This window comes from Macrobrachium nipponense, chromosome 7 (genome assembly GCF_015104395.2).
Source record: "Macrobrachium nipponense isolate FS-2020 chromosome 7, ASM1510439v2, whole genome shotgun sequence".
Lineage (NCBI taxonomy): Eukaryota > Metazoa > Arthropoda > Malacostraca > Decapoda > Palaemonidae > Macrobrachium > Macrobrachium nipponense.
In genome coordinates this window covers 76,479,362-76,505,313 of record NC_061109.1, presented here as the reverse complement: position 1 = coordinate 76,505,313, position 25,952 = coordinate 76,479,362, and positions in this window count along the sequence as shown.

Sequence of the window (25,952 nt, the reverse complement as noted above, 5' to 3'; positions counted from 1 at the left end):
CGTCTACTTTTATCAGTCCTTCTTCCCATGCACTCTTGAACCACTCGTCTTCACTGGTTTTCATATATTGCCCCAGTGCTCTGTTCTCGATGTTGACGCAGTCCTCTATGGTTAGTAGTCCCCTCCCTCCTTCCTTTCGTGTTATGTATAGCCTGTCCGTAATTGCTCTTGGGTGTAGTACTTTGTGTATTGTCATATGTTTCCTAGTTTTCTGGTCTATGTTGCGGAGTTCTGCCTTCGTCCATTCCACTATTTCTGCGCTGTATCTGATTACTGGCACTGCCCATGTGTTTATGGCTTTTATCATATTTCCGGCGTTGAGTTTTGACTTGAGTATCGCCTTGAGTCTCTGCATATATTCCTTCCTGATCGTGTCTTTCATCTCTTGGTGTTTTATATCCCCTCCTTCCATTATTATTATTATTATTATTATTATTATTATTATTATTATTATTATTATTATTATTATTATTATTATTATTATTATTCAGAAGATGAACCCTATTCATATGGAATAACAAGCCCCAGGGGCCACTGACTCGAAATAAAAGCTTCCAAAGAAAATGGTGTTCATTCCAAATAAGCAACAAAGTAAGGGGAGACACAGAAAAAGGAGGAGATCTGTTACTAAAAAAAAATCAGATAAATAAACAGATTGATAAATCAATGAATACGTCGGTAAATTATTAAAACCCAAGGAGAATTGAAATTCTGAAGTTCCAATTGCGTGAGATCCTCTGAGTCCAACTGGAACCTTTGGTGTGATCGAGCTAAAAACAATTATACTTGGAGCGACCGTCGTTGGTGCTACATGACATTTCGTGACACGCACACTGACAGTCGATTCAGAGACACTTTCCCCCTTACGGCCAAGCTTTGGAATTTAACGCGGTCTGTTTTTTTTTTTTTTTTTTTTTTTTTTACACACATACAGTGGCATATGTAAGCTGTTGCTTAGGTAGAGTGAATTCGATATCAAACGATATTTGTGGTATAGTATTTGTGACTATTAAAAAAAGTCACGTGTATGTGTAACAAGAGGGAATTATATATATATATATATATATATATTATATATATATATATATATATACATATATATATATATATATATATATATATATATGCTTAAAATGTCACTAAATAGCGCGTGAAAATAAATTTAGCCAAGGCCACAGGGAAAATAAAAGAATGAGTACCGAGCGCTTTCGTGTTATTTCAACACATTTTCGAAGTACAGTGTGTATATATATATATATATATATATACATATATATATATATATATGTATATATATATATATATATATATATATATATATATATATATACACACACACACACACACACACACATATATATATATATATATTATATATATATATATATATATATATATATATATATATAAATTTATCATGGTTCATTAACTGAAACGCCCTACTACATATTGAAGATTTTTTTTCTAGGTGACTCTATGTTTGTATAACGTCAGTACAAACAGACTTTTGCCTCCTGAATCTCCAACATGGGATGTCATCATGCTGGGCCTATCATTCTAACTGTTTTGACTAATTTTACCACTTTTATTGTTTATTAAATCCCAGCCACTACATCTGTCATTAGTCATTTTATACTTCTTTTCACTAGATTCTCTACACTGGATCCATTCGGTCTAAACTGGAAAATGAAGCGCGAAAGTCTTTCCTCATTTTGCTGCTAACTTGACAAAATAATTTATTCAAAACCAAGAATAATTTTTGAATTGCCATAGACGATGCATCCAAGAGCATTATTGATTGTTCCTTGACTTGAGACCTTTCAAACTGTTAATCACAAAATGCTTGCTTTTAAGTTTTCTGGAAATCCTTTTATCTGTTTAACTTTTTTTTTCCTAAACCCTGGGCACCTCTTAACATATCTGCTTCCTAATGCAACAAATCATGCTTTGGTGCTTATGTGAAACTCTTTCAACGCATCTTTCGGGAAGTAGTTATTTTTGCAAAATCGACCTCCTTTTGTAGCCGTTCTCTGCTTCTCTGACATTCATGGCACTTTCTGCTGACATTCCTCCTTAGTATTGCTCTGAGAGGTATGGCTGCGCTTCTTCGCTACAGAGAATCAAGTTTTCTAGTTACTTGTGAACATGTACTATACCCCCAATTTATCCCTTTCCACAAAAAAAAAAGAAAAAAAAATCCACCAGTCTAACAGAGAAGTTCTCGCAATCCAGATTTATTCTTTTATTCAGTCTTGGTTGGTTCTGAGGTCCCCATGCCCTTTCACCGAAATGCCACTCTCCCCGGCTTTCTCTTCGTCCTCTAAGTCACCACAAACTATTAATACCGCGCCACTTCTTACGTCTGTTACCACATTTACCAAGCATACCGTCCACTGGGTTCGTTTCCTGCACCAGTTCCGAGGCAAGATATATTCGCAGATGAAATGGCCAATGTCCTTATAGGAATCTTTTAATCCGAAACTAATAAGTCCTCGACTTTGCAATGTAACCTACACAAGTTCATTTCATCCTTAGATGCTGTTAGTTGACCTTTTATTATTGGTTGCGAAAACGAAACTTAACTGAAAATTCACTTTCGTAAACACCTTAAAAACCAACCAATTTCTTTAGGGATAACTGGCTTGGGTTCCCAATCCTGATATTTAGTTATCTATATTTTTGGAGGCTTGTTAATAAATTTCCTTCCTGCGGTTCTATATTTCTGTCTGAAAACCCTTATACTAATAACTTCCACGTAAACTTATGGCTGGTAACTTATAAGTCAACTAATTCTTCTGTTTGCAGTGTTATTCCTCAAAGATCTGTCCTCATCTTTATGACTAACCTTCTCCTGTTTGATTCCTTTCATTTTCATGGGTTCACCGATGATTCATGGCTCCGTTTTTCCCCTTCTCCTATCTTACTACGTCAGTCACGCTAAGTCTTCAGTTATTCATTGCTGCAGTTCATCAACTCTGATTTTGAGACTGTCCAGTTGTGTGAATCGAAAGGTTATTCGTGTTCGGTGAATCCTGGACGTATTTTCTACCTTTTCCCTGTCATTGTTATTCAAATGTTCATTGTATTTGATGAGAATACGATTAACTCTTTCACTGCCTCTTGGGTTACTCCAAGTTCATCAACTTGACGATTTTTATATGGGATCGGTAGGTGGTAAGGAACTATTTTTGGCGGTTTGAGTGAGCCTAGACCTACATTGACTAGATATGCTGGAAACCACATACCGGACTATACAGGGTGTCCATAAAGTCCCAGTACCATTACAAGTATGTATTGCTTGTAATGGTACTGGGACTTTATGGACACCCTGTATTTTAATTCCACGACACTCTCTGGGTAGCTGGTACTACTTGGTGTCTACCTGTGACTCCGGATGTTTTTTTGAAGCCTTTAAAGGATACCAAACCCAGCAGACGCCTGTGAAATAATGAGTTATGGAATTTTCGCCATAAAACCAAGCGCACGAGCCACTGTCAGTCATTAAGCGCTCAATTCATTGAAAGACGGGAGTTGGAGCGGTTGGACAGCAGGATAAATAAATACCTGTAGAATAAACGAGTTAAGTATTATGGTCCAAAGGCGAAACTGGGAGTAAACCCACCGTTGCATTAAGACGTAATAGTTTGAGAAGCTGGACAGCAAGATGGAAGAAAGGGAAGGAAAAGAAAAGCAATTGGGTGCAGCGTTGGGCTTAAGGGACGCTGGGAACACTCTTCAGGAATGCATACAGTGCACCGCGTGAGGCGCACTAATACTAGACTGCAGCTGGAAACTGAAGCCTAGGTAATATCAGTAGAAACTCTTGTGTCATAGAATTTTTTATCTTGTAGATAATCGCTCGAAATAGTTTACATTATCTTAATAAATTCGGCAGAAAACATCACTATAGCTAGTTCACTTGCGGTAGATTCTTGGATGAGCCCTATGCCTGCGAGACGCTTGTTTGGCGGCCGCTGATTGGTTGGTACCGCGAGTTAAGCAGCTCCCAGCCAATCAGTTTCTGCCAAACAAACGTCCAGTAGGCATAGGGCTCACCCAAGAATCTACCTCAAGTGAAACAGCTTTTTTTTTTTTATGTTATTTTTTTTTTTATAGTGCTGTCTTAGTGATCTGGAGTTTTCAAAGTTAGTATTTTGCCTTGTAGAAGCATTGCGAAGTGTCCGTGTTTTTATCCAATTAAGGAATTGAGGAGAAAAAGCCTAATGTGTTATGATGTACTAAGTTCGTCAATTTTAATGCTGTAATGCTACTATGTATACATACATACATACACCGACGCACAAAGACGCACAAATACTCATATGTATATTATGTATATCTTATTTACATATATTTAAAAATCTATATATATATACATATATACGTATATATATACATATATATATATATATATATATATATATATATATATGTGTGTGTGTGTGTGTGTGTGTGTGTGTGCGTAAAGTAAAGAAATCTAACACCTAGGAATAAGAACAATATCTTGGCTTTGACAAAATAATAATTGCATAGGCGAATATTTGCTAGTATGCCATCATTTTTTGAAATATTTAAGAATTATAACAAATAATTATGTACGAAAATTCAAATATTCCTCTAACACATTTAAAGTAAATGTTTTCAAGAAAATTTCATTGTCGCTACTCAGTGTAGACCTACTTATATTACACCGGGTCGTTGTTGTTGCACCGTCACTAATGATACGTCACACATTCTCCCATCACACGTTGATATTGGTGGGCGCATTCTACTTTTGTATATACATATTTACATTTTTTCAGCATTGAGGTGTAAAAGCAATCAAATAGGACTATTTCAAATTTTATGCTTGCTTTGGAAGCATTATTAATGTTATGAAAATATTTTTTTTTATCAGATATTTAAACTGGTGCTTGATGACGACTTCATTTTGGTCAAATGCTTCAGCGATGTGTGAATGAAAGTTTCGAAAATGTTTCGAAAGAGTTTTTTCTGAAATTTGCTACACGTGACACTTTCTTACAGTTTTGAAAAGTATGCCAGATTTCACTCTTATGAAACTTATTACGGCCTTGTTGTATACAATAATCGCGTTTCCGCATTGAAATAATAGATAAATATGGAGCATGCTAGGTTGCCAGTTAGTGAACTTTGAACGAAATCCTATGGAGTAAGTCACATGAGATTTAAGCATCACTGTACGTACATATATATATATATATATATAATATATATTATATATAAATATATACATATACGTTGTAGATCTATATCTATATCTTATATTATTATAATATCTTATATATATATATTTATTATATATCAATATATTTATATAAATATATAAATATATAGTAATATATATATATATATATATATATATATATATATATACTATATATATATATATCTTTTACACCCCAATGTTGAAAAAATTTAAATATGTATATACAAAAGTAGAATGCGCCCACCAATATCAACGTGTGAGGGGAGCATGTGTGACGTATCATAAGTGTCGGTGCAACAACAACAACCCGGTATAACATAAGTAGGTCTACACTGAGTAGCGACAATGAAATTATCTTGAAAATATTTACTTTATATGTGTTAGAGGAATATTTGGATTTTCGTACATAATTATTTGTTATAATTCTTCAATATTTCAAAAAATGATGGCATACCAGCAAATATTCGCCCATGCAATTATTCTTTTGTCAAAGCCAAGATAATGTTCCTATTCCTAGGTGTTAGATTTCTTCACTTTACATTTAACAGTCACATCTCTTTATTAACAATTTCTGGCCAGAAAGCAAATGAGGTTATCTACACATTCTTGCACTTCAAATTACCTTATGAACGAATAAATTATACATCAAAAGCGAGCAGAAGGACTTTTATGAATGTAATATTCTAAACCAGTTGAAAAACAAGTGTTCCATTCGCCTTAATACTAATACTTATGTTATTTCGATTAATAGCCATCTTCTCCATATAATAAAAATCATCATCTTTTATTCCTCGAAGAACAGGTAATCTTTACAAATAAAAACATTAATAAAAGGTTACATTTCAAAAGGATTAGAATTATTTTTAGGCCTATAAATCCTTTTGGAACATACAGGCAGCTTAAACACAGCCTAAAACTACAACACTCAAAGAAAACTGGTTGTAATTCATATTCCTATTGTATTCTGCAAATAACAGGTAATCTCTACAAATAAATTCATTAGTAACAGATTACATCTCAGAAGGCTTCGATGATTTCTTTAGGCCTATAAAGCATTTTACAACATACAGGCAGCTTAAACACAGCATAAACTTCAGCATTCAAAGAAAACTGGTTGTAATACATATTCTTACTTTGGAAATGTTGTTATGACTGTTGAGCTTATTAGGTCTACTGTTATAATGCTGCAGACGTCTTTATGTTGACCAGTCCGAGGAGCATGTTAAGTGTGCTTTGAACTAAGCAACGTAAAAAAAATCAGATCAAATTACACAGATTACTAATCATACCATTGCATAAAAGGGATCATATTTATATAACCATAAGGAAAATAAGGCTAGCTGTGAATTCGCAAACTTGTCGACATGTATGAAATTAGAAAAAAAAAAAAAAAAGTTTAACACTACTTGGCAACGTCACTTTGAGTCTGAGAATCTGGACGATACAAAAAAATCATGTCGCATGAGATTTGAGCACCACTGTACACATATTTATGCATATCCATATATATACGTATATACAATATATATATATTTATATATATTTATGTATATATATACATACATACACATATGTGTGTATGTATGTTTGTACGTACGTACAGCAACAAGTAGTAACCCATTGTTATCGAATTCACTTTACCTTGGGATTAAGTCATAACTTTGGGTGTAAGTTACTCCCGAGGTAAAGTGAATTCGATATTGATGGTTATTTTTGGCTGAATATTTGAACACATAAAAGTGGCACAAGTAGAATATACGAATTCTCATATGCAAACAATCGAAATTTCTCTGTAATTTAATAAAACTTTTTGCATCAAATCACTGAAATAATTCAACTAATATATATATATATATATATATATATATATATATATATATATATATATATATATATGTGTGTGTGTGTGTGTGTGTGTGTGTGTGTGTGTGTGTATGTGAGGGTATGTATGTATATATGTATGTATGTGTTATATGGCTGTATAACTGCAAGTTTCATAATAGCTATCAAAAGAGCATGCAGGAAAGGGCATCATTTTGTATTATATATATATATATATATAGGATATATATATATATATAATATATCTATATATATATATATATAATTCTATATATTTATATATATATATAATAGATTAAATTCACTTTTTCAAACTGCCGCAGTAAAGTTGACTGCAGTCTGGTTGCCTAGCAACCTTATGTTACCATTTCATTCAGCTCTACCTTCGTTTCTTCGCTCCAGGCCCGACTGGATAGCCCAAACTATGTTCTGTTTTCATACATGTTTTCATCGATTAGCCTAAAAGACACTAAGACTTTCTATATAGATCCAGTTAAGACTGGCCTGAACCGGAGTTAGGACTAGGTAGGACTAGGCCTAGCTAGCCGAGCTGCCAATGCTCCAAATGTCATGCACTCACCTACAGTGATGACTCATAAGTCAGGTTACCTAAAGAAGCTCTTGGTGTCTCGTGTTCGTATAGGACGTTTTCGTAGCTGGGTATGATTTTTTAAAGTGGATAGTAGGCCTAAGAGTAGGCCTATTAGTAGCAGCACGAAGGAAGAAACAAGTTATCTACGAAATGTATTACGTACCATTATTTCTAGAGCAGGTAGGAATTGTAATTTTTAAAATTTATGTTACCAAAGAAATATATTATCGTTATTTTCATCATAACTTTTATTATCATTGGTGCATGGTTTTAGTGTTAGTGTAAAGTAAATGATAAAGAAAATAATGATCATAACTAGGCATGAAGGTGTTGCAATAGTTAACCATTGATTTTCTGATTAAAGAAGATATACACAGGACTCCACTAGCATGACAGAAAACTAAATTATAATGATACTTCTACCCTAACTAAATTATTTTTACCTTTTATGGTCAAATACTCTAAATTCACCGATTAATTGTTATCAGTGCTTTTATTTAAAGTCGAATTAATATGACATCAACAAAATTATCCATATCATAATTTTTATTATAATTGTTATTATCATTAAAGGACAAATAAATGTTGAATAAACCTCATGTTGAAAAGATTACTGAACTTCAATATGATAAAAATTCACACGCAGGTGAACAGACTAGCTAAAATGTTTCGTCTTCAGTTTAATCACATTTGACCTGATGGCACATTTTGCCATATAATCTATTAATGTTGGAAAATACAGCCATTACGGCAACAGTTTCTCTGTTGGTGAATATCTTTAATTTTTTCAAATAAGAGTTCCTCCTTTTAGTTTTAAAATGTCATCAGGTCGATTTCGTTAACTAATCTTTAATTTAAACATTACTGCTGTTTATACTCTGTATTTTCCCAATAGGTCCTGTGACAAATCTGAGTTTACAATGGGTCATTTTATAACTACTTGAGAACGAAACTGTACCTGATTCAGGATAGTCTCTCAATGTCTTTTAGGCTTGTTTGGAACTTTCAAAGCTCCAGTTCCTCTCTTCCTCTCGCCTCTTCTCTCTTCTTCTCAATCCTTCTCCCCTTCTCGTCTCTCTCTCCTCCTCTCTCTCTCTTGTCATGTCATTAATGAGACAGAATAATCTTTTGGTCGAATGTTGTTATTAGTTTCAATGCATTATTTTTGGCACTTTTTCGTTAAATTATTCATTTTTATGAGCTCACTACCTCTTTATATCATTGAGTTTAACGTCGAAGTAACTATGCAATTAAAATAAATTTGTAAATTAGTTTCGTAATTTACATGTAAACTGAGAAGGACCTGTTCTATACTGAGATTACTAAAACTCTGTACACTGAGGGAGATGTTTTATTCCCTTTTGATCTGTGTACAGTTTTTGGCTCCAGTAATGATTTTCAATAACATATAAAAAGATCTGTTGTGTCACAGGCATCTACGCAGAGATTGTGTTGGTGTGATCAGCAGATCTTAGTTTGAGGAGTCCACAGTTTTATACCAGACACATAAAGCTAATGCTGTTTATCCTTATCAGGCTTGACACCAGGTAAAGTTGGCTGAAGAATCTTAGTATCACTCTTCTGTAAAAGATCACAAGAAGTAACAAATTAGGCTGCTATCTTTTAATGCATTTTTTGTTTCTTTCTAAAGACTATTCTGTATGCTATTTGATAGATTGTCACTAAAACCTCGTCAATCATAAAATAGTCTGCGGTTTTGAGAACTAGTTGCAATCTACCATCAAATAACGAATGGGTCACTTAGCTCGCCCAGATTCTGGAATTCCTTCCAGAGACGTATATGGTATCATTTTAAGATGGGAATCCACTGATACACTTTTTTTTTTGGTATAGGTGGAATCGGTAATTTTTAACGTTATAAAATCTGCGAGATGAGTGAGTTTTGAAATATTTTCACTTTTTAGGAATAATTAAATATTATTAAACGAAAAGTCTGTCATCCATTTTAAATTTCATGACATATATGTCGGGCAAAATGTGAAATGAACTCATATAACTAGAAAAAAATAAGGCTCATAGCCTTGAAACGCATACCTGCTCAGAAAAAACATCACAATAGGACACGTCCCATAAAATTTCTAAATCCAGAATTGAAAATTCCTTTTTTTTTTTTTTATAACTTTTTTTTCCCTACACATGGTCATTATATTCTGTTGCTGCATTGATAGCAAGTTAGTGGCCTCATTGTTATCCTCGCGAATGTGTGCTGATATTGAATAATAATAATAATAATAATAATAATATGTGGCGCCGTGGCAGAGTGGGTTAGGTCGTCAATTGACTGGTCAAGCAACATTGGGGCTGGTCAGTCGTTGGATGGGTGACCGCTCTCCTCGGCGTTGATTCCTTGGGAAAGAATCTTTGCCATAATTTCCTCAGTCTACTCAGCTGTAAATGAGTACCTATTCCTAATGGAAAGAAATGAAGAATTAAAGGACAACGACGTCAATGGAACCTCTGGCAACAGAGGAACTTCGTCCGGCAGCCAGGTATTCAGCCCAATTGAAGGGGAAGACGGTCAGGTACTTGGAGGTCGTCATCCAGCAACTGACCACCACAACACAACGACAGTAACCAACAACCAGAGACTGGAGCTACAGAAGCAAACCAGAGGAAGAAATGGACGAGAGAAGAAAATAAGGAAATATGGAGATGCTACATCAGAAGCAACCCGACGGAGAGAGGATATAGAAGAAGGTTGGTCAACATCAGGAATGAGAGGAATAACACCCCCCAAACAGAGCAGAGGCTGGCAGACCAAGTAAGGACTATAAAGAAAAAGAACTGGCTCTCCCCAACAGAAAGAGAGGAACTCGAAAGGGAAATGACAGACGGCAACGAATTACAAGATGACGAACTGAGAGACGATGCCACAGAAGACGACAGGGAGGATGAGGTATCAAACAACGACACACGAGGAAACACCGACGAAGTAACAGACAGGACGGAATGGGTAGAAAAGATCAGACAATGGATGAAGTCAGATACAGAGAGAACAAAGATCCCCTCCATGAAAGCCTACAACACCAAGAAATTAAGGGAGAAAACAAGTGAGGTCAATGAAATAATGAGACTAATACACACCACCAATATCACAGAAACAAATAACTTGACATATGCAGGAGTATGATTAGTAGCAGAACTGATGGGGACACGAACACCAACACAACCAGCACAAACAACCCAACAGAAACCAAAACAGCAACCACCTTGGAAAAGGCGCCTGGAAAAGCAAATCATGGTGATGAGATCTGACTTGAGTAAACTGAAAGAGATGGCAGAAAAAGGCTAAGAAGCAAGAAAACAAGGGAGGAACTGAACGAGAAATACAAAGTACAAGAGAGGGGACTAAACAACACTATAGAAGATGTAAAACAGAGGCTTAAGGCCAAAGAACATAAGATCCAACGATACATGAACAGGAATAAGGGATACCAACAGAACAAACTATTCGGAACCAACCAGAAAAGACTATACAGAGGGGAAGACAACCACCAAGAAATTCCTGATGCCGAACCAAGTAAGAGACTCTGGGAAAACATATGGAGCAATCCGGTATCACACAACAAACATGCAACATGGCTCCAGGAAGTCAAGGCAGAAGAAACAGGGAGAATAAAACAAAGATTCACTGACAACACGACAGACACAGTCAGACACCAACTAAAGAAAATGCCAAACTGGAAAGGCCCAGGTCCCGATGAAGTCCATGGATACTGGCTCCAAAACTTCAAGGCCCTAAACCCAAGAATAGCAGAACAACTCCAGCATTGTATCACAAATCACCATGCGCCCAAATGGGTGACCACAGGAAGAACATCCTTAGTACAAAAAGTAAGGGAAATATAGCCAGTAACTACAGGCCTATCACCTGCCTACCAATAATGTGGAAGTTACTAACAGGTATCATCAGCGAAAGGCTATACAACTACCTAGGATACAAACACCATCCCCCACCAACAGAAAGGCTGCAGAAGGAAGTGTAGGGGCACAAAAGACCAACTCCTGATAGACAAAATGGTAATGAAGAACAGTAAGAGAAGGATAGACTATAAGAAAGCCTTCGACATGATACCACACACATGGCTAATAGAATACCTGAAAATATATGGGGCAGAGGAAAACACCATCAGCTTCCTTAAAAATACAATACGCAACTGGAATACAATACTTACAAGCAGAGGTTAATATCAGGAGAGGGATCTTCCAGGGCGACTCACTGTCCCCACTACTCTTCGTAGTAGCCATGATTCCCATGACAAAAGTACTACAGAAGATGGATGCCGGGTACCAACTCAAGAAAAGAGGCAACAGAATCAACCATCTGATGTTCATGGACGACATCAAGCTGTATGGTAAGAGCATCAAGGAAATAGATACCCTAATCCAGACTGTAAGGATTGTATCTGGGGACATCAGGATGGAGTTTGGAATAGAAAAATGCGCCTTAGTCAACATACAAAAAGGCAAAGTAACGAGAACTAAAGGGATAGAGCTACCAGATGGGAGCAACATCAAACACATAGATGAGACTGGATACAAATACCTGGGAATAATGGAAGGAGGGGATATAAAACACCAAGAGATGAAGGACACGATCAGGAAAGAATATATGCAGAGACTCAAAGTGATACTCAAGTCAAAACTCAATGCCGGAAATATGATAAAAGCCATAAACACATGGGCAGTGGCAGTGCCAGTAATCAGATACAGCACAGGAATGGTGGAATGGACGAAGGCAGAACTCCGCAACATAGACCAGAAAACTAGGAAACATATGACAATACACAAAGCACTACATCCAAGAGCAAATACGGACAGGCTATACATAACACGAAAGGAAGGAGGGAGAGGACTACTAAGCATAGAGGACTGCGTCAACATCGAGAACAGAGCACTGGGGCAATATCTGAAAACCAGTGAAGACGAATGACTAAAGAGTGCATGGGAAGAAGGACTGATAAAAGTAGACGAAGACCCACAAATATACAGAGACAGGAGAATGACAAACAGAACAGAGGAATGGCACGACAAACCAATGCACGGACAATACATGAGACAGACTAAAGAAATGGCCAGCGATGACACGTGGCAATGGCTACAGAGGGGAGAGCTAAAGAAGGAAACTGAAGGAATGATAACAGCGGCACAAGATCAGGCCCTAAGAACCAGATATATCCAAAGAACGATAGATGGAAATAACATCTCTCCCATATGTAGGAAGTGCAATACGAAAAATGAAACCATAAACCACATAGCAAGCGAATGTCCGGCACTTGCACAGAACCAGTACAAAAAGAGGCATGATTCAGTAGCAAAAGCCCTCCACTGGAGCCTGTGCAAGAAACATCAGCTACCTTCCAGTAATAAGTGGTACGAGCACCAACCTGAAGGAGTGATAGAAAACGATCAGGCAAAGATCCTCTGGGACTATGGTATCAGAACTGATAGGGTGATACGCGCAAATAGACCAGACGTGACGTTGATTGACAAAATCAAGAAGAAAGTATCACTCATTGATGTCGCAATACCATGGGACACCAGAGTTGAAGAGAAAGAGAGGGAAAAAATGGATAAGTATCAAGACCTGAAAATAGAAATAAGAAGGATATGGGATATGCCAGTAGAAATTGTACCCATAATCATAGGAGCACTAGGCACGATCCCAAGATCCCTGAAAAAGAATCTGGAAAAACTAGAGGCTGAAGTAGCTCCAGGACTCATGCAAAAGAGTGTGATCGTAGAAACGGCGAACATAGTAAGAAAAGTGATGGACTCCTAAGGAGGGAGGATGCAACCCGGAACCCCACACTATAAATACCACCCAGTCGAATTGGAGGACTGTGATAGAGCAAAAAAAAAAAAAAAAAAAAAATAATAATAATAAATGTAAAGATAAATAAATGAATAAATCATAATCTCCTAACAGCAAAGCTCATTAACATGGTGAAGGAACCCACAATGGTGTGAATGTAAATATGTATTATTTACATATCTAATAAATATTTACATTTACACCACTGGGGATTTCTTCACCAATAATAATAATAATAATAATAATAATAATAATAATAATAATAATAATAATAATAATAATAAATGCAACTCATTTTAATGATTTCAGGTTAATTAAAGAGTAGAGACATCTCATGACTTGCAAATTCTATGTTACATATATACAGTACCATCCTGAGCAATACATTCTTGTCGTGGTACTGGGACTTTATGGACACCCTGTATTATGTCTCCTATTGGAGCTAATGCCGGCTACTGGAGGGGAGGGGGGTGGGTTTAAGTATTGCGGTTCCAGAACACCATTTTTGTGTGAACGCACATCACGTTCACCGCAACAGTCTAAAGTATTGCCGCAGCTCTCTCTCTCTCTCTCTCTCTATCTGCGTCGATGACTGTTGTTGCTGTACATTGGATTGCTCTACAATATCTCTCTCTCTCTCTCTCTCTCTACGTTGAAGACTAGTGTTACTTTACATCAGATTGTTCTCTCTCTCTCTCTCTCTCTCTCTCTCTCTGCGTCGATGACTATTGTTTTGTACATTAGATATCAGTCGCACTAATTCAAAATCAAATTGGCTATATAGGTAAAGGATCTTACGTCCGTATGTGTACTACTCTAACCTTCCAATGTCCGGACTTGTAAAGAGTTAGTCCCCAGTTCACGAAGAATATTACTATGCTACATTCACATCAACTTTGCATTTGATGTCTAGGCCCGTCCCTTACGACGCTCCTGATTGGCTGTTGATAAGCCAAATTACAGGGCTGGAAACTCTCAGTTCCTCGAGAGAGTTTGCATAGGACAGGATGTATGTTCCACCTCTCCTGAGGGATGCGTTTGAAAGACGTATCCCACAGGAGAGGTGGAACATACATCCTGCCCATGTGAACTCTCGAAAGAGACTGAGAGTTTTCAGCCCTGTGATTGGCTTATCAACAGCTAATGAGGAACGTTGTAAGGGACGGGCCTAGACATCAAATGCAAGGTTGATGTGAATCTTCTATAGTGCAATATTACTTCGACACCCGTCCATCATAATAAACCGGAATCTTTTTAAGGTTTATTTCCTGATGTACCGAGAACACTAGGTTACAAAGCTCTTAGTCATGACATTCCAAAGAAATTGCTGAAAATAAGAGTTATATGAAAATTAAAAAGAAAAAAAGCACATCAAAAACCTAGTTCGGGATTCACCAGGAACGGGGTGGAACGAGATCGAGGGAGAGTAAAAACGCGTTGAAAGCGGGGAAAAAAAGACCCTCCTCCTCCATCCTCCTCCTCTCTCATCCCCTTTGGACGTTAATTGCTGGGCGTTTTATGAGCGTTTTTTTGTGTTTGTTTTTTGTTCTGTCATTGTCGTTGAAAAGGCAACACCACCGACAAATGAGTGTGTGTGTTTGGTGGGGGATGGGGGGGAGGAAAAAGATGGGTAACTTCCGTCAAGCCTCAAAAAAGGTTGCGTTCCTTAATGCGTGAGATGAGAGGTAAAACTGTTTTCGATTGAAATATGAGAGCTTGAATAAGCGGTAGAAAAAGTAGAAGAAGAAGAAGAACTGCTTCGATGTACTTGACAAACCAGTAATGGCAACTTGACATGAAATGTTATCGTAGTCGGTTTGACCATTGGCGTAATATAGCAACCAGTGCAGAGGACCAGATGTTCTTTTGTCTGAGAGAAATCTTAAGCGCTGCGCGGTTAGCGGTTGGTTTTCCGAAAGTTAATGTAATAGTAGTGAAATTTTATTTGCCTTTAGTTCTTTGTATCTTTGCAAAGTGGGATACGTAATGCGTAATCTTTCACTCGAAGGACATATGCTTCCCCGTAACGCCCATAAAAAAAGAAAATAGAAAAATTGCAAAAATATTGGAGCCTATTGCTTATTCTTTACGAAAACAATTCGAGAGCCAAAGCACTCACGAAATGTCATTACTAATTTCACTATTAAATTCAACGGCAAGTTAAAAGACTTATTTTTGAGTATATCCACGCTACAATAAAAAGATGTCATAAACAATTCCACAGCTTGGTTGAATAGAAGGCAACGGCTTACTGGTAGTCCTACATAGTGTTTCAAACGGCCATCGTTTTCTATTTAAGGTCGTTGAGTTGCTTTCAACTTTTTTTTTTATACGCGTGCGAATATATATATATATATATATATATATATATATATATATATATATATATATATATATATATATATATATATATACACACACACAGACACACATATATATATATATAATACATACACACACATATATATATGTATGTATGTATACATATATATAGATTGAGATATATGTACTGTGCTTGTATGCATGTACGTATATATGTGTCACTACAGCACTGATCATTCAATCATTTTTTAGTAACGAATCTCCTCAATGTAAGCCAGGGGATAGGACCATCTCAAGCCACGTTGATCCATCTCCACTTACGGGCTGCTCTAGGAGCAAGAGCCAGTGCTGGCATAAGGTCACTTAAATCTGAAGCAACATCCACCTCTACACCTGAGCTCCTCTTTTAACTACAGTTTTGTATCTGAATTTCTCATCATTTTTAGTCACCTTTACAAACAATAAGGAATCATTTCATCTCGGCAGCTTCCACCTTTTTCTTTGTACGCATACAAACACAAACACGCACACTTGCATACATACATGCATACATACCATACAATGCATCATATATATATATATATATATATATATATATATATATATATATATATATATATATATATAGAGAGATAGAGAGAGAGAGAGAGAGAGAGAGAGAGAGAGAGAGAGAGAGTGTTACAACAAGCTGTTTTCCCTAATAGGCTTGAGCTCTAGTGAGAAACACGACCACAGCCAATGTCACGTTTCTCTTTCAAAGGGTGACTCACCGCGCAGAGAGAGAGAGAGAGAGAGAGAGAGAGAGAGAGAGAGAGAGAGAGAGAGAGAGAGAGAGAGAGAGAGAGACAGGTGCTAACATAGTAGCTAATAGCCGCCCCAAAATAATCGCTGGTAGACGAAAAAAACAAAACGTAGGAGAGACCTGACAAATGGAAAGATGGACAGAAAACCGACAGACAGATTGACAGGGGGTAGGTACTACCTGCCACCCCGGTATATCTAATTCCCCGTCACGTAGAGGGGCCGCCATCCCTTCATTCAAATGTGGGTCGTGCTTAGCCCAGTGTAAACAATCTTCCGACAGAAGAAGAAGAAGAAGAAGAAGGAGGAGGAGAAGAACAGAGGCGTTCTTTTGCTCTTCGGCAGATCGGGTTCGTAGGCAGACGTCATGTAAACAAGAAACAGTGTTGCTTCTCACCTGTTGAGTCCCTCGAGAGTTGTACGGGTATCATATTGTTTCCTATCACTCTCTTTGCTGTTTTTTCATTAATTTTCGTTTAAAAATGATGCATTTTCCTTTGGAAGATATATCATTTAAGAGTTATTAAATAACCCGGATGTTACATTGTTTCCTATCACTTTTTAAGCTAATTTTCATTAAATTTCGTTTGAAAATGATGCATTTAAGAGATATTAAATAACCAGGGTATCATAATGTTTCCTATCACCCGTTTTGCTTATTTTCATAACTTTTTCCTTTGAAAATGATGCATTTTCCTTTGGAAGATATTATGTAAGAGATATTAAATAACGTTACTATAAGAAGGGGGTTACTAGCACTAGCTAGGAAGTATGAGAAAAGACTATAAAATATCAAGAAAATCTATTGGCAAAGTCTATTAACACTGATAGTGTTTTACAGACTAAATCCTTAAGTGTAACAGTTAGGTTTAATGAACGACAATCAAACATATATATCAGGTTCCTATATTGACTTAGCCTCAAAGACATGACTGATTTAAATCTGGCGCCCCAGCCAACGAGGTCATTCGCGATAAATTCCATCGTTAGCTTATTAGTATCCTTTGAAGAGGCCGACGATAGAGGCCGATGGTACTGGCAACCTATAATACCTTCTTCCAGCGCAGGCCCGAACGAAATGAGAAATAAAGATGGTTATTGCACGATTTTTAGAAAACGTAGGAAGAAAGAGACTCCCGGAATATACCTAAGATACGGTTTAGTGCGCAAATGACCTAAAATTTACGTTTACAGATTGTGAGAATAAAATCAACATGAACTGTTATCTGGATGTATAAGTCTACTAGTTGTGTGTGTAAAACTAATATAAGAAGCATATATATGTGTGTGTTTGTACGTGTCTTTGTGCGTGTGTGTGTGCGCGTAGAGAGAGAGAAGAGAGAGAGAGAGAGAGAGAGAGAGAGAGAACAGATATTCATGCGCTATCATTGAATCGCAAATGAAGATGTAATGGAACCACTTGTCCTAAATCGGTCATGCTGTCAATGCAATACAAACAGACAGGTAAATATTCGAACGTAGACGTGATATGCTTTTTCTATGTGGTTATATCTGCGAGTGCTTATACGTACAGCGTTTTTAATGTTCGTATGTGGCAATGCACACATATGCATGTTCATGTATAGGCTATACACTTTTGTTCATAATGGATATGTATATAATATATATATATATATATATATATATATATATATATGTCTAATTTTATTCAATGTGCTTGCTAGTTCCTTATTCATTATCTACTCATGTATATCTAGCCAATACAGATTATATATAATAAAACAAGTACTTGTTTAGCTTTCGAACACATTCTACCATTGTGCGTATATTACTGACTCCAGAGAGTCTGTACACTGAGGAACTTAAAAAAAAGAGGAGAAAAACAAGAAAATAAACAAAAAACCTGCGAATATAGAACAAATCCCTTGTTGCTCTTCTTGGAGGAAGAAGCATACCTTCAGGTACTCCCCGCTCCGCTATCAAGTGACCCTCTTGAGAGGCCCTGTGAAGGAAGAAGTCTGTATGTCTGCGAATGTGTATGTGTGTTTGTATGTGTGTGAGTGAGGGCCCGCACATACAACAGGCCCTTTATGCAACAGGGAGTTGGAGGGCTGAAGAGGAGGAGGTATAGTATGAGGATGAGGACGGCCGAAACCTGTACATGAAAGAGAACCTTGAAAACAGCTGAATACGATATGCCCGCCTTCTTCGCTGGTCTCTCGATACGCGTAGCGCAGCCAGCGTCGCGATTGTAAGTGACTCAGTCGAGAATCCTTTTTGCAACTGTGGAGTGACTACTTTTGCGCGCGCGCTCTCTCTCTCTCTCTCCCTCCCTCCGTCTCTCTCTATGGCGTGGAGAGGAATGCCGTGACGAGTTCGGAAACGTCGTTCCCTGGCGCCGTTTGTCTCAGTTGAAAATCCTGTCGTGGCAATTGTGGTGCGTCTGTGAGCGCTCTCTCGCGGGGAGGAGTCCTTCGAGCGATTGGATAACCTCGTTCTCGGGTAAGGGCCTTGCTCTGTCTTCTCTGGGCTGCATGCAGTTCCTTTGAGAGTGTGTGTCCTGGATAAGTGGTATTTGACCCTGAAAGAAACGATAAATCGACCTCTTAATGCTGGAAAAAATTGAAATGGTGTCACATGGAGAGAGCGAGTGATTTTCGAATGGCGTAACAGTAATCTATTCATCAATATGTGCCTAATTGAAATGTTTACTTATGGTCTCTCTATAGAGGGAAGTGGACGTCGGAGTTCCATAGGGTGATACGCTGACTGTGATTTGTTATAAAGGTCTATTAGTCAACGATTGTTAATATGAGGAAGCACTTTAGTGATGAACGAAGAAACGTTGGGATAGGGAGCCTGGTGACTGAAAGATATTTGGCTATGGAATGGGTGATTTCAACCTATTATGTGAAGGAATGGGTAATTGCAAGCTATTTTGTTATAGAATTGGTATAGGAAGCTTTTTGGTATTAAATGGTTGATTGACAGCAATTTTGTTATAGAATGGGTGATTGAAAGATATTTGGCTATGGAATGGGTGATTGGAAGATGTTTCGTTATGGAATGGGTAATTGAAAGCAATTATGTTATGGAATGTTTGTTAGTTTGCTTCCATGGTGTTTTTACGTTGCATGGAACCAGTGGTTATTCAGCAGCGGGACCAACGCTTTACGTGACTTCCGAACCAGGTCGAGAGTGAACTTCTATTACTAGAAATACACAGCTCTCACTCCTCAACGGAATGCCCGAGAACCGAACTCGCGGCCACCAAGGTGGCAGGCCAAGACCATACATGGAATGGGTGACTGAATTGTGTTGTGGAATGTGTTATGGAATGGGTGATCGAAAGATATTTTGTTATGGAATGGGATGTGGCATGGGTAAACGAGAGACATTTGACTCTGGAATGGGTGATTTAATGGGTTTGAGTCGTGGAATGGGTGTTTGAAAGACATCTGGCTATAGTATCGGTGATTTAAAGACTTGCGGTTTTGGATCTGGGGTATACAAAGCTAATGGTGCGTATACATCTTGAATTACAGTGCATTAGTATTTCTATATTGTAGAAAACTAATGTTCATTGGTGGTCTCTGAGTGGTTCCAGGTTTATAATAAGCAATATCAGGCATCTACTATGTCCAAAGACTTACAGCCGGTTGTGGTGTTCATGTATCTTGCCAAGAAATTTCAGGTTCATAGATGTACCTACCTACCAACCAGTTCCTCAGCAGAACTCTGGTGTAGCAGAGGTGAAATTCAGTGATTACAGGATTTGATTTTGGGAAATTTGCCTCTTAACAAAACACACGAGGCTTCTCTCTCTCACTGAGTAATTTTCAAGATATTCCTTCAAAGGGAAGGCGTGGACGTCTCGGCTTCTAGTCTATTTATCCTTTAATAACTGAAATTCCCGCGTATATAATTTAATGAGTTATTACGCTTAAAATCGACAGAATGAGATCACATACATCCCCATCCTCACGTCCAGAAAAAAAAAATGAAACGTCTATTATTCCTTTACTAACCGAAATCCTCGCGTATATAATTGACCGAGTTATTATGCTTAAAATCGACAGAGTGAGACCACAAACGTGCACCCTCACATCCGGGGAAAAAATGAAAACGTCTATTTTTCATTTAATAACTGAAATTCCCGTTTATATAATTGACCGAGTTACTATGCTTTAAATAGACAGAATGAGCCACATCCATCCGCACCCTCACATCCGAAGAAAAAATGAAAATGTGAAAAAATCCTTGAGACGGATTCGTTTCGAAGTCTTCTGCTCAGCTCTTCTTTGGTCTATAAGTCTCCTCTGGTCGAAAGTTCACCGAGATCTTCTTCCGGTTGCTCTTTGAAAGGCGTTGTTGACAGACAGACAAACAAAAGAAACGTTGGAACGTGTCTGACTGCGGTAATGAATCCAGTGCGCGCTGTACGTTACGTGATCGCTGATGCGTCGTAAGTGAATTATCAAACACAACTTAACCTGACAGAGTTTTAAGTTCTCGTTAACGTATCAAATAGCAACTGATTAATCGGTGACGTCGAGCGTATAGAAGTGTCTATAATTAAGGTAACTAACCTGACAGAGTTTTAAGTTCTCGTTAACGTATCAAAGAGCAACTAATCAATTGGTGACGTCGAGCTTATAGAAGTGTCTATAATTAAGGCAACTTAACCTGATAAGAGTTTTAAGTTCTCGTTAACGTATCACTGAGGAACTGTTGAGCTTATAGAAGTGTCTATAATTAAGATAACAAAACGGCGGTTATTTCTCTTCAGTTAAATTGTAGACATCATTGTGAATAATCACACGAATTAACAAAACAATGAGTATTTATATGCACTCAATTCTGTGCATTTTTGCGCAGCATCTAGTGAACTGTTTTACCAGATGAGTTGTACACGAAATCGAGTTTTTCCACGAACTCGGGAATGCGTTCAGAAGGACCTGTCTTCGATAACGCGTTTCAGTTATGAGGCGTTACTACTCTACGTTACGTATACTAAAGTTGTTGAATGTTTGTAAAAAGCTTAAAGCTATACCTGAACTTTGTTCTTTGGAATCCCATTTAGTGATTTTTAATGCCTCTTTTGCTTGCTTCGTATGAGTTTCCAACCTCTTAATAATAATAATAACAACAACAACAACAACAACAATAATAATAATAATAATAATAAATATAATCATAATATAATCAAAACAAACCAATGCACGGACAATACATGAGACAAACTAAAGAACTAGCCAGCGATGACACATGACAATGGCTACAGAGGGGAGACCTCAAGAAGGAAACTGAAGGAATGATAACAGCGGCACAAGATCAGGCCCTAAGAACCAGATATGTTTAAAGAACGACAGATGGAAATAACATCTCTCCCATATGTAGGAAGTGCAATACGAAAAATGAAACCATAAACCACATAGCAAGCGAATATCCAGCACTTGCACAGAACCAGTACAAAAAGAGGCATGATTCAGTAGCAAAAGCCCTCCACTGGAGCCTGTGCAAGAAACATCAGCTACCATGCAGTAATAAGTGGTACGAGCACCAACCTGAAGGAGTGATAGAAAACGATCAGGCAAAGATCCTTTGGGACTATGGTATCAGAACAGATAGGGTGATGCGCGCAAATAGACCAGACGTGACGTTGATTAAAAAATCAAGAAGAAAGTATCACTCATTGATGTCGCAATACCATGGGACACCGGAGTTGAAGAGAAAGAGAAGGAAAAATGGATAAGTATCAAGACCTGAAAATAGAAATAAGAAGGATATGGGATATGCCAGTGGAAATTGTACCTATAATCATAGGAATACTAGGCACGATCCCAAGATCTCTGAAAAAGAATCTGGAAAAATTAGAGGCTGAAGTAGCTCCAGGACTCAGGCAGAAGAGTGTGATCCTAGAAACGGCGCACATAGTAAGAAAAGTGATGGACTCCTAAGGAGGCAGGACGCAACCCGGAACCCATACTATAAATACCACCCAGTCGAATTGGAGGACTGTGATAGAGCAAAAAAAATAAAAAAAAAAAAAATAATAATAATAATAAAGAAATACTCATAGTAGCACGATCCTTCAAATGGAGAAACAAATCCACAGTTATGTAAATGTACACATATTTAAATCTAAAACTTTAAGGATAGCTTTCGTCATACTTAAAGTTTTAAATTTTAATACGTATATCTGTGGATTTGTTTCTCCAATATAATAATAATAATAATAATAATAATAATAATAATAATAATAATAATAATAATAATAATAATAATAATAATAATAATAATAATCCAAAGAAACTCATAATCGCATGAGTCAATAAAATGGAAAAGTAAATCCACAATAGCATGCCTGTTTGATTTTAATATTTAAAATATAAAGCTTTATATTTTACATAACAAAATCAAACAGACATACTATTATGGATTTACTTTTCCAATAATAATAATAATAATAATAATAATAATAATAATAATAATAATAATTATTATTATTATTATTATTATTATTATTATTATTATTATTATTATTATTATTATTATTATAATGTTGGGAAAAACTCTCTATCACGAAAGTTAATTAAGTGTTCTAAGGGGTCCACAATAATAAAAATGTGAAAAGTTCGTGTATAACTCATAAACACTTTATACAAGCTCTTCGAACACTTCCCTGGGTTCATCTTCAGTCCTTCTTCAATCTTTTGGACTGAAGATGAACCCAGGGAAGGGTTCGAAAGCTTTTATAGAGTGTTTGTAAATTAAACATGAACTTTTCACATTATTATTGTGGACCTCTTAAATAATACAATAATAATGTAACGCGGCAACTACGAGAAAAATAGCGTCTCAGTGGCGTGGTCGGTATGATGTTGGCGTGCCACCTCGTTTGCCGCGAGTTCGATTCTCGGACATTCCACTGAGTGGTGAGAGATGTGTATTTCTGGTGATAGAAGTTCACTCTCGACGTGGTTCGGAAGTCACGCAAAGACGATGGTCCCGTTGCTGAATAACCACTGGTTCCATGCAACGTAAAAACACCACACAAACCAACAAAATAGAAAAAATGCCTACAGAGGGAACCAGGACCTGCCAGTGTGACAGACAAGGATGCTACCAGTTATAATAACCTTTTTTTACGATGAATCTACAACCGCTGTGCTCTCACAAGGACAACTACCATTTTTAAGTAACTCAATATAAGAATGATAATTTCATGGGAAACGTTCTCCAAGTCAAGGTCATTTTCTTACCATCAAATGAATTGGGAGATGCGCACTAAGACGCAGATATTTATTTTCTTCTCGGATCGCCGTACAGCGGGGTAGCGCTGTCAGTGCACCTCACGCAGTGCGCCGTAGGCATTACTTAAGGTTCTTCGCAGCGTCCCTTCGGCCCCTATAGTAGCTGCAACCCCTTCCAATCCTGAACCTGGTGGAATTAGACGCCATAACTTTACCAGTCGATGAGATGAATTTTTCTGTCATGACACACAAGGTAAACTAAAGACAACGATTTGATTTCCTCTAACGATTAGGAGATGGAACTGGAAAGACAAAAGCAATGCGATTTATGTTATATATAAAAAAAATATAATTCCAGTAGACCTGTCAGGTGATATCAGTTAACAACACTCCAAGAGTTTATTGGGAAAAGGCAAAACTGTCATTTACTTTAATCACCAACACGCTTTAGTGCAAAGAAATCTTTAAACCACATGCAAAAAGTAAACCACAGGAACACCCTCCCCTCCTGAAATGGCAAGTTTTCATAGAGAGGAGAGAGAGAGAGAGAGAGAGAGAGAGAGAGAGAGAGAGAGAGACCACATACAAATTGGGTATTGTCAACGTAAACCATAGTAACACCCGCTCCTCCTGAATTGGCAAGTTTTTAGAGAGAGAGAGAGAGAGAGAAAGAGGTAGTGTGTGTGTGTGTGTGACAAGTTAATAAGTGACACCATAACTCGTTCTCCTCGAAGTCATGGGACGAACCCTCAAATCTATTTATTACAGAACCGCGTTTCGTTCCCATGGCCTGCAAGCCCTGGTGACTGGTTAAACCAGTGACGAATCTTAGTCACGTTTCGTTAACCAGTTCCAGAGGTCCGTGGGAAATCTGATCATCAATAAACGCTTGGAAACTTCTGCACGGAACTGTGCCGAAGTTTCCGGGAGCGTCTGCGAGATAACGGAGAGCATCAACAGCACACTTGAACAGTCAGTAATTCTGGCTTTCCTTGGAGCCACAGCAAATGATAATGTAGTTCGCTCATTTCGATTGTAGCGAGATAAAGTAGGTGTGAGGAAATAGAGAGGAAGCTGTAGACAAGCTGAAGAAGGGGAGTAAACGATATCTAAAGATAGACAATCACAAGTGGAATACATACATACATACTACATACATATGGGTAGAGCCGATGCTAGATACCTCCTTACGCTATCTGGTGAGAAGCGTATTTTTGGGTCATTTCTACATACACGCATGCACAAACATACACGTAATTATATTATATATATATAATATATATATATATATATATATATATATAATATATATATATATATATACAATAGTGGTTTTATAGACTTGAAACCTATATAGCAACTATTCTTGAACACTAAAAATAGCAAAGAAAACTCATAGGTGTATAGCGCTGCAGAGAAGCGGTATTCAGCTGGGTTGATCAATGAACAAGAGCGCGCGGTGACCATGAAGAAAACGCCAAAAATCAACAACCAAGAATCTCACAACAGCAACAACAACCAAGAAGAATCACAAATCAGCGAAAAACAGCATTTACAAATATATTTCCAAGGGGGATGAAAATTCTGACCAAAACAAAGACTTATTTGTATTTCTGACAACCTCTAAGAATACAACAAAGTTGTAGAATCTCGTCACAGGTGTCATTAAGATTCTGACAGCAGCAACGAGAACCACAATTAAGATTCTAAAGGTCAGAGCGTCTCATCTGAGACTGACAGAATTACAAGTGATGGATATTTAGCGTTGAGGAGACTATGATCCTTGGTGTGGACCCTCGGACGCGGGACTACCAACCGAAGTGTCGAATGCCAGTTATATAGTTTTCAAGATAATATCTATCTACTTATTTCATGACATATGTCACTTATTTCTTGGCATGTGTAACTTATATCTTGACCTACACATGTAATTCATTTCTTGGCATATGTAACTTATTTCTTGACAAATGTAACATATTTTTTTGACATACGTCACTTATTTCTTAGCATATGTCACTTATTTCTTGACATACGTATGTAATTAGTTTCTTGGCATATGTAACTTATTTCTTGACATACATATGTAATTTATTTCTTGACATATGTCACTTATTT